This window comes from Symphodus melops (genome assembly GCF_947650265.1).
Source record: "Symphodus melops genome assembly, chromosome: 1".
In the NCBI taxonomy this organism is placed as follows: Eukaryota; Metazoa; Chordata; class Actinopteri; order Labriformes; family Labridae; genus Symphodus; species Symphodus melops.
In genome coordinates this window covers 55,800,015-55,810,493 of record NC_136691.1, presented here as the reverse complement: position 1 = coordinate 55,810,493, position 10,479 = coordinate 55,800,015, and positions in this window count along the sequence as shown.

Below are 10,479 nucleotides of genomic sequence, written 5' to 3'. Positions count from 1 at the left end.
TAAATTAAAAAACAACAACATTTGTATTTGTAGTAAGTGACTAATATTACAGATACTTAGTACAAAGTTGTTAAGTCACATTTAATGTTCAGGATTTTAAATTAACTCGCTTCATGTGAACAAACTTATTTCACTGTATAATTATGAACTCGTCCCTTCAGTGCACGTTTAGAACACTTTACTTTCACTTTCATTTGTAGCACAAAAAAACAATTATAATGTGGATTTAACAGCTTTTTTAAATATGATTACTCACAGATTAAACAACGTTAAATATTTGATAAAATGCTGACTGAAGTAATGAAGGCTCACTATCATTTAACCATCACTCAGATACTGTATCTCATAAGCAGGAATGTCTCAGACTGAGAGTCACTTTAAAAACTTAAATCCAAAAAAGCTGCTGGTAATAGTCGGAGGTTTCTGGGTTAAATAAAGATTTAAAGAAAATGCAGAAAGGACATTTTTTACAATTTCTTACGACATGTGTGCAGATTTGTTTTTCCATATGAATATAAATATAGAATATAAACAAAGGTGAATACCTGTTCGACGGCTGTGGAAATCTAGCGAAGTCTCTGCATGGTCAAAGTCCCAAACAACGAACACACATTAAACTTCAAACAGATCTCGATGGTAACTCGAAATAAGCCTGGAAGTCAGTAAGGTACACGATCTAAATGTTCTTCGTTGTTCTCTGATGTGTTGATGCAGACTCGACTGGCCGTCCCTTTTTTTCTCCGCCTGCCTTGTGAAGTCAGCGTGCTTCATGATAACATCAATGAGTCGTATTACAATGTTATGTACAAGAGGTAACATGCTCAGGCCGGTTAGTCCTGGACCAGTGTGAGTCCAAAAGATGTCCAAGAAGTCCAGTGACAATTTAAAGAAATTTAAAAAGTGCAAACAAACATCTTCACATTGAAACCTTTAAGTTGGCTGTTGTCACATGACCTGAATAGTTGATGTTATCACTCAGGAGAGGAGGGAGAGACACCGACACACACAGATCTCTTATCTCGAACACATCCTGCTCTGGAGCAGGTTAGGTGTGCCGCACACGTTACCATGACGATTTCACCAGGCATGAAATGAACAACCTTTGTAGGTTAACCCTGAAGTTACCTGCTTCATAGCACAGACCTCAGGCCACATGTAGAACAAGTTCTACTTTAACACTCAGGTGGATATTTGTTATTGGGCTCATCATACCTGGGTCTTTCACTGTTTGGTGAACATTGATGAATGAATGACAGAGATCATGGGTAGGACCTTAAGGTCAGGTCATGTATTTCATTCAAATGTTTGTTTATCGTAAACATTAAAATGTGACATTCAATGGTGTCATCATGAGAGTAAAACATAGAAATAAACTACACAGAGTGTATAAATGAATGTACCACTTCTCAGTTTGGTTGCTTGATCTCAGTATCTATTGGCTCCTCTTCTTGACTCTCATGTAAACTAATTATTGGCACATTTTCTAAAAAAAAACCCTGTTGATTCAAGCAGTGTCCAACAGAACTTTACTATCATTTAACATTTTAACTTGTTTTTAAATTCGCTTTTATGTTTTCAATCTATTCAAGTAAACTTAAAGTACATCACTTTGGTCCAACTTGGCTGTTGTCTCTTTATGATGTTTATAAAAAGCACTTGACACCTCGATTCGACTAACAGTGGAAGAGAGTGGAAGTCTGTCTTTTTTATTTTCCTCCTCAGAGTGTTCACCTCCATCCTCACGTCTCGTCCTCTTGTTTCCTGTGACGACACAAAAGATGGACAAACTGGTGAAGTTTGTAATTACTGTTTAAATTACAATCAATGAGATTACATATTGATAATGTATTTGCATCTGTTGCATTGTAATTAGCTTTACCCCGAACAGGGTTAATGTTTCAAACTATACAAAGAACATTAATCTTCTTCAAAGTGTCCAAAAAAAATAAACCTTAATTTAACAGGAGAGCAAACACTACAATCACTCCAAGAAGAAGAAACATCTCTCTCTCTCTCTCTCTCTCTCTCTCTCTCTCTCTCTCTCTTTGTGTCTCTTCAGACTGAGTGATTGTCACAAAGACCCTTCAGCAACATCAACATGAATTCAAGAGGTACAGGAGAGAAGAAGTAGAGAGGACGTGGTCTAGACTAAGAATATCAGACTACCTCACTTGTTCAGGTTTAGCTCAATGAAAAAGTTCTCCGGTCAATAAAGAAAAACTGAACATATACATAATAATAAATTTAAATGAATGTAGACCAATCAAACAAAAACTAAATGACTAATCACTTCTTGAACTCTCGCTTCATTAATCCATCCTCAAAGGTCTGCATGACTTCATTAACCCTTCAGGTGTGTTACCATTAGAAGACTGACTGTTTGTCACTTACTGGATTTTCTTTGTCTCTGTTTCCAAACAACAAAGAGGATCACAGGAATACACAGCAAAGCAGCACAGCCAATCACAGCGCCGATAATAACAGGAGTACTGGGAGTACTGGGAGGACTGGGAGTACCGTGATCTGAAACGGAACAACACATAACAAAATGTTTTTCATATTGACTGTTGGCAGGACAGATCAGTATGAACTGCACTGAGGCTCATGGAGGAGCATCAGGAGCTGACTGAGAGAGAGGTAGGAGGAGCTACTGTTTGAGCTGTTGGTCGAGGCGGTGACCATGAGAACCACAAACATCACAAAGGGCAGTAGCCCCTCCCCTTCATGACATCACAAAGGGCAGTAGCCCCTCCCCCAGGTGGGTGACACTCCCACAGCTAGGTGTTTGTTCTGCCCTCTGAGTCTGCCTTCTCACCGTAAACAATAGGACATGGAGCCAGAAAGCAGCGAGTACACCCGAGCCCTTCCAGAGAGGGGGCGTGGTCAGACACAGCCCATTTACATATTTAAAGCTACAGACACAGAAACAGCCTGTTCTGAGCAGGGCTGAAATAGAGGGGTTTATAGACATGATCAAATACAGGATCAGAGTGGATTTACAACAAAAACACTTCACACACATGATGAAGAGGAGCGAGGACACTTATTTACACTGATGAGGAGGAGATCATGTGACCTTTAAACACAGTGTTAAACAGGTTCAAGAGCTTTGCACTTGGACTTCACAAAACCTTACCAACAACAAGCTGAACCATGGTGGATTTAGACAATGCAGGCATGAAGCATGTGTATCCTCCCTCATCAGAGACTTTTACTTTGGAGAGTTTCAGTGAGATGTTTCCCTTCTCCAGCTCATCGATGAACACTGATGTTCTTCCTCTGAAGGACGGATGTTTTTGAGTCCCCAGTTCTTCACCTTGACGCCGCAGAAGGACAAATCTGGGCTCCAGGTCCGGTCTCGACCACTCCAGAGTCATGTCGGAAGCATTCATGACAGGGTCCAGGTGACATGGCAGAATAACGTCTTCACCCACCAATGAAACGACTGGCTGAGATGGACCAATCAACTCAGACTGAGCTGCAAATAAAGAAACAAGAGGGATGCAGATATAATGTTTTTAAATCAGCCATGTAGTGACATATGGGAGGACATGCTGTATATTCATTGAATCATAGTTGACATTAGCCTGAATGTTTGTGATGTTTGTATTCACCTCTACATGAGTGTAACAGGGCGAGGAAGACAACAACATGGAGAGCCAGGTCAGTGAAGGCACCACGCTGACTGCTGAGGGGACGTCCATTTGTCCCATGAAACATCCTGTAGAAGAAATCAAGTTAAGTGAACAGAGGGAAGGGGAAAGGAGGCAGAGTCGACATTCCAGTGCAAACTTTGGAGTGTGTCGTGTTACTATAACCATTTCAGCACAAATGTCATTCATTTTACTTGCTGTATATCGACCACCAAACGTGAGAAATGAATTTTATTCTGGTTTAACTGAAATACTTAAAAAATGTGAAAGTAAAGAAACTCTGCTAATGGGTGATCTGAATATAAACTGGCTTGATAAAATAAGAAGGAAAAAACTTAAGGATATTTTGAACTCTGTACAAATGACTCAAATGATCAACAAGCCAACAAGATAACAAAGAACACTCAAACCTTGATTGAGCTAACATGTACAAATAAACCAGACAGGGTTACCAAAACATACAACTTAATAACAGGTTTGTCAGATCACAACCTGACTCTAGTTGCTAGAAAAATAAATAAATCTAGGTATAGGGACAAACAGCAAATATGTACCGGTAGTCAAAATAAAATTCTTTACATTCCCAAGAGAAATCAAATTGCACTGACAAATGATTTAAATGAAATAGATTGGGACTGCAAAGTTGACAGTAAAGGCTGTGAGTATACATGTAGTAATATTACTTTAACTTTACAGGAGACTATTAACAAATATACAGAATTAAAAAGAAGCAAAACGTACGAAAAGAAACTGCCCTGGTTTGGCCTCCCTCTTTGGGATCTAATGAAGCAGAGAGATCTGGCACTTAAGACCTTTCTTCAATCAAATTTGACCACTGACCATTATGCATATAAAAGTCAAAGGAACAAGGTTACCACACAGCTTAGAAAAGCTAAGGCAAACTTTTATTTTAATCTGATTAAAGATGCAAAAGGCAATAGCAAACGTCTTGGGAAAAGTATGAATAAATTACTTTGTAAAAAGATAAAACAAATTGTGACCATGTACAACTTAAAATAAATGGAATTATTCAAAATGATAATACAGAGGTGGCAACCCATTTTAATGATTAATTTTTAAATTCTGTGCGGGATCTGGCAGATAAGTTCCCGAAACCAAATTGTGTCAGTAACTTTAATTGTGAAGAATCATTCTTTAAATTATCTAATGTAGATGAAGGCGTAGTTTTAAAAGACATATCACACTTAAATAATAGTAAATCTAAAGATATTTTTGCTATTGATACAGTTTTTCTAAAAGAGCACAAAGACATTTTAACTCCAGTATTAACTAAAGTCATAAATCAGTCTATAAATGAGAGTATCTTCCCCACAGCTTTGAAAACCGCTCTAGTAAAGCCCATACACAAGTCAGGAGACAAGCTCCGGGTCAACCACTCGGTCGACGGTTCGAGGCCAGTGTTGGATTCCTCAGTGTAAAACAGCCTTCGGCAGCTCAGCTTTCTCCAGTGTGGCCGTCAGACAGTGGAATAAGTTGCCAACAGAGCTGACCACATGTGCACATTTCAACACTTTTTCACACCAGGCCAAAAAATGGCTTCTTTTAAAACAAGCCTGCTCCCACAATGTAATGTAATTAGTGTGTATGTGATAGTTTTAAATGCAATGTAATGCTTTGGAGTGTACATACTATGTATGTTTACAACAGCCTGCCCAGGGACTGCAGGTGGAAATTAGCACAAGTGCTACAACCTGCTACAATGCATCTCTCCTTTTTGAGGTTAATGTATATTGCACACTGCCCCTGTTCAAATAAATAAATAAATAAACTAAACATTGTTAGACACAATTCTGATTTGTATTTCAGTATTAAGTCAAGACAAACACATTAAATACAAATTTACAGTAACATATCTTTTTACCTGTTCGACGGCTGTGGAAATCCAGCGAGGGCTCTGCCCGGTCAAAGTCCGATAAAACGTAATAAACTGATCTCCATGATCACGGTAATAAAAAAAAAGGTGTGTTTTGACCGTTGCTATAGACGACGCTGAATAATCTTTTAGTGTAACATCTGATATTTGAATTCAGTCTCTTTTAAATCTAAATTCACCTAGAAAGAAAGGGAGGTCTAAATCAGTCGTACCAGACGTGGGGCTCAGGACTCCCAGAGAGGTCACGAGATGACTTTCAAACAAGAAAACTATTACAGTTTTAGAAGTACTTAAAATTTCAAATTGGAACCATTACTATAAAATATTGATTAAAAAATGGTTTAGTTTCAAAGAAAACCTAATAACTAATATGTTCTCCTTTCTTTGTTTTAGTTTTTTTTCTTTAACTTAGCAGCTGATAAAATGTTTCATTCATTGTCTCGCATGTTATGAGAGAGAAACGTCCACTCAGCACAATAACACTGTTTATAATGTGAAGGCTTAAAGTTATGGATGCTTTAAAGGATCGCAGCAGGGGCGTGTCCAGACTTCTTTACTGGGGAGGCCCAACAGGGGGACTGACTCCTGCAGGGGTGGCCTGAGGTTTGTGTGCACACATATGATGTGAATTGTTTTATTTCTTTCTGCAATTAATTCTCCCGTGAAAATGTAAAGTTTTTTAAAAATTGCAAAATTGCTGCATATTGCTAGACAGACTGAATCGTTGATTTTAAATAAGTCCCAGCTTTGGTCATGCAAATAGCCAATCACATTTCAGGATTTTAGGGTAAGGCCATAAGATTTCAAGGATGGACCCATGCTGACCCTGGTCCCCCCCCCCCCACCCCTTCTTGAGACGCCCCTAGTGGAGGCCACTGGCTGCCTTCTAAAGCCAGGCCCACACTGATAGATTTTTAAAATCTTAAACCATTTTGAAAATGTGAGCGAGTCCAGACATGATAAGAAATCATGACTGACATTACAGATTTCAAAATACTTTGAAGCCTGTACCCCTTAATGGCTATAACACCCCAAGCAGACCGCAAAGAACTAGTGGCGACGAAGGCCGCCTGTAGAATGCAGAAGAGGCAATAACTCACTGTGCCAGCAGGGGGCGTTAGTCTGTAATCGTCATTTAAAAAACGGGAAAACGGGAGAGGACGAAGAAGAATGCAGATGATTAAACATTTGTTTTGATAGAAGACGATTTTCTCAATGCCGTCACTCAACACTCATAATATAGGTACTTCTAATTTGGAATAATGTCTGATAAAAAGCTGAAAATGGCGTTGTCTTTTATTAGTGTAAAAAAAATCGATGAGGCGCGTCTGTATTTCTTCAAGTACACTGGCTCTCCTATTTCGCTTAGCTGAATGGCCAATTGGTGGTCACAAAGTGTTACAGCCGAGTTTCCTAACACACACAACATACCAGAAGATATAGCACAGCGCCCCGGCTCTCAGTGGATTATCATCCCACTCAACTCAAACCTCTGCTTCCCAGCCTGTTTCTTGCAAACGCTTCCGATGATTCCGACGATTCCGACGATTCCTCGCCAACAAAAGGGATGAACTGATGCTACAGATTGCAACCAACAACACAGTGAAGGACCACTTCATTCTGCTTTTCACAGAGACCTGGCTTAATCCACTTATCCCGGACTAGGTGACGGAGCTAACAGGCTACACCGTGCAGCAACAGGACAGAACGCAGAGCTCCGGTAAAAGCAAAGGAGGGGGGCTGTGTGTGAACCACCTGACGCTACTGCTAGAGCAGCTAGCAGCTACTTGCACAGCAGCACTAGCAGCTAGCCGAGCGCTGTACACACAGTGGACTTCAATCAGGCAGACTTGAAAACAGTACTCCCAAAATTATACCAACATGTTAATAGCTCAACTAGAGGAGATAAAACTGGCCTGATGGAGTCTCTCAAAAGCATCAGGACTGCTTCGACAGCACCATCTGGGATGTGTTTTTACATCAAGACCTGTAGATGTTTACGGACAGTGTGCTGTGTCACATACGACACTGCATAGACACTGTTACTGTGAAAAAACATATTCGGGTCTACCCCAACCAGAAGCCCTGGATGACCCGGGGGGTCAAGTGGCTGCTGAGGGAGACGAACACCGCCTTCAGGTCTGGCGACCAGGTCCTCTAGTCTGTGGCCTGGGATGACCTGAAGAGAGGCATCAAAGGGGCCAAGTTGGATTATCGGCGGAAGATTGAGGCACACCTTGAAAGTAACAACAACCGGTAGGTGTGGCAGGGATTCCAACAGCTTACCGACTACAGGTCCACCTGAACATGAGGTGAGGCGGACACTGCGGGCCGTGGACCCTATTAAGGCCGCTGGGCCTGATGGCGTCTCAGGACATGTTCTAAAGACTGTGCGGACCATCAGGCTGGAGTCTTCATGAGGATTTTCAACCAGTCCCTGGCCGAGGCTACTGTCCCATATCTCCAGCCTCAACGACTACCGGCCAGTCTTCTCACCCCGGTGGTGACATCACACCCCTCCTGCCAAAAAACCTTGACCCACACCAGTTTGCATACAGGGCTAATAGAGCCACAGAAGACGCTCCATGCTGCACTGTCCCACCGAGAGCAGCAGGGGAGCTACGTACGGATGCTTTTTGTGGACTACAGCTCTGCTTTCAACATCATCCTTCCTCACAAACTGATGACCAAACTGATGGACTTAGGTATCCCACTCCCCACCTGTATGTGGATGAACAGCTTCCTCACCTGTCGCACCCAGAGGGTGACAACATCATAGTGAAGTTTGCAGACGGCACGACAGTGATGGGGCTCATCTCTGGAACTCATGAGTCTGCCTACAGAGATGAGATTGAACAGTTTGCAGTGGGGTGTAGGGTGAATAACCTTCTCCTAAACACAGCAAAGACCAAGGAGCTGGTGATTGATTATAGGAGGAAAAAGACTGTAATGGCACCCCTCATCATTAGTGGGGATCATGTGGAGCAGGTGTCAGACCTCCGTTTCCTGGGTGTTTACATCGAGGAGAGTCTGACTCGAAATGTGCAAACAGCGAGACTGCTGGTATCTTTCTATAGATGCTCAATAGAATCCATCTTAACATACTGTATAGGCGTGTGGTTTAGCAGCTTTACTGTAGCCCAGGAAAAGGTTCTACAACGGGTCATTAATGCAGCACAGAGGCTAGTCGGCTGCCCCCTCCCCTCACTGGATGACCTTCACAGGGCTCGCTGTGCTAAAAGAGCTCAGAGCAGGTCACTCCTTGTTTGAACTGTTGCCATCAGGCAAGTGATGCAGGACAATCAAATCGAGAACAAAAAGACTGAGAAACAGTTTCTATCCGACAGCACCCTCAATGCCATTAAAAACAATCCTTAACACAACGCTATACCGACGACCTACGAGCTCCTTGGTGTGTCAGGATCTTCAGAGTCCCCTCAGCAGATCAGTACTAGTTTAGTCCCTGAGCTGAACATTTCAGGGTGTTTGATTTGCTGCTGTCGACTGAAGAACTGTTGAAGTGTCTGGCTGAGCTCTTTATTTTCTACAAGTACAAACCAAGAAGTTTGTTATGTCCTCCTTAACCAAAATAATTAAACGAAGGCTCAAAACAAAGGAGACCAGAACAAACAGGACGCCACATATATATAATGTTTTAAACATCAGCTTTATTTAGCTGTGAATAACCCTCAACAGTAAAATAATAAAACATACGAAACAATCGTATCCATTCCCTCCTCTTCTAAACTCCGATCACATGCTGCAGGTTTATTTTTCACTTCTTGAGTTCTTTCTTTTAACTCGTTTAGTTCCTTAACTGTCTCTTCCAGATCCTGTTGATGCTTTTTGGAAGAAGCCTCTTTATCACTTCTATCAACAGTCTTCTTCTGTCTCTCTGTAGCTGATGGATATGGTCTAAATCTTTGTGTGAAATTTGCTTGAAGCTGTGTTTAAACGTTCTCCTCCTGACCCTCCACTCCTCTCTGTCTGATTTCTTTATTCATGTCTGAATGTTGAATCATCAGCTGCTCTTCTCCTCCTTTAAATTCTGACGTTTCCTTTTTGTGTTTCCTTTTAGTTTTATATGTGTCAGCTTCTTTATCAGGTACAGACTCCTGTTCCTCTCCATCTTTCCCCTCTACTGTCATCTCCTCTCTGATTCCTGCAGCTGTGCTCTGACCTGTTCGTCTGCGTTCAGCTGCTCGACTGTCTGCTTCTTCATCTAGGTGTTTTTTAAGGTCTGACCTCTCTGTCACTGTCATGATAGCTGACATCTTGACTCATCCTTCTTCTCCTCGGTCTTTTTCACATCCTGACTGCTTTGCTTCTTCTGGTTCTCTGGTTTCATTGTGTTAATGTTAGACTGCTCAGTCTCCTCTTTGTTTCCTCCTTTCTTTATCTCTGATTGAAGCGTCTCTTTACTCTCCACTCTCTCTCTTTCTTCACCTGTGTCAGCTTCTTTATCAGGTACAGACTCCTGTTCCTCTCCATCTTTCTCCTCTGCGTTCATCTGCTCTCTGATTCCTTCAGCTGTGCTCTGACCTGTTCGTCTGCGTTTAGCTGCTCGTCTGATTGCTTCTTCTCTTCTTCTTCTTCGTTGGTTTTCTTTGTCCTCAGCCTTCCTTTGTGTTTCATCAACATCAGCTTCTCTGTCAGTCTCTAAACTCTTCTCCCCTCTTCCATTATCCTCCATCATTACCTCCTCTTTAGATTCCTCTCTTTGCTCTCGGACTTTTACCTTTACGTCCAGTTGCTGCTCTGCCTGCTTTTCTTCTTCTACTCCTTTAACTTGGTTGAGTGTCTCCATGGACCCCCTTTGACTTTGATCATAGTCCTCTTGTAGACCACCTTCCTGCCTCTCTTCTGGTCTTTGTTTAAACTCAACCTCTACACCCTCTTCTGATTCTGCTGGATGGTCTTTGGTTTGGTCCT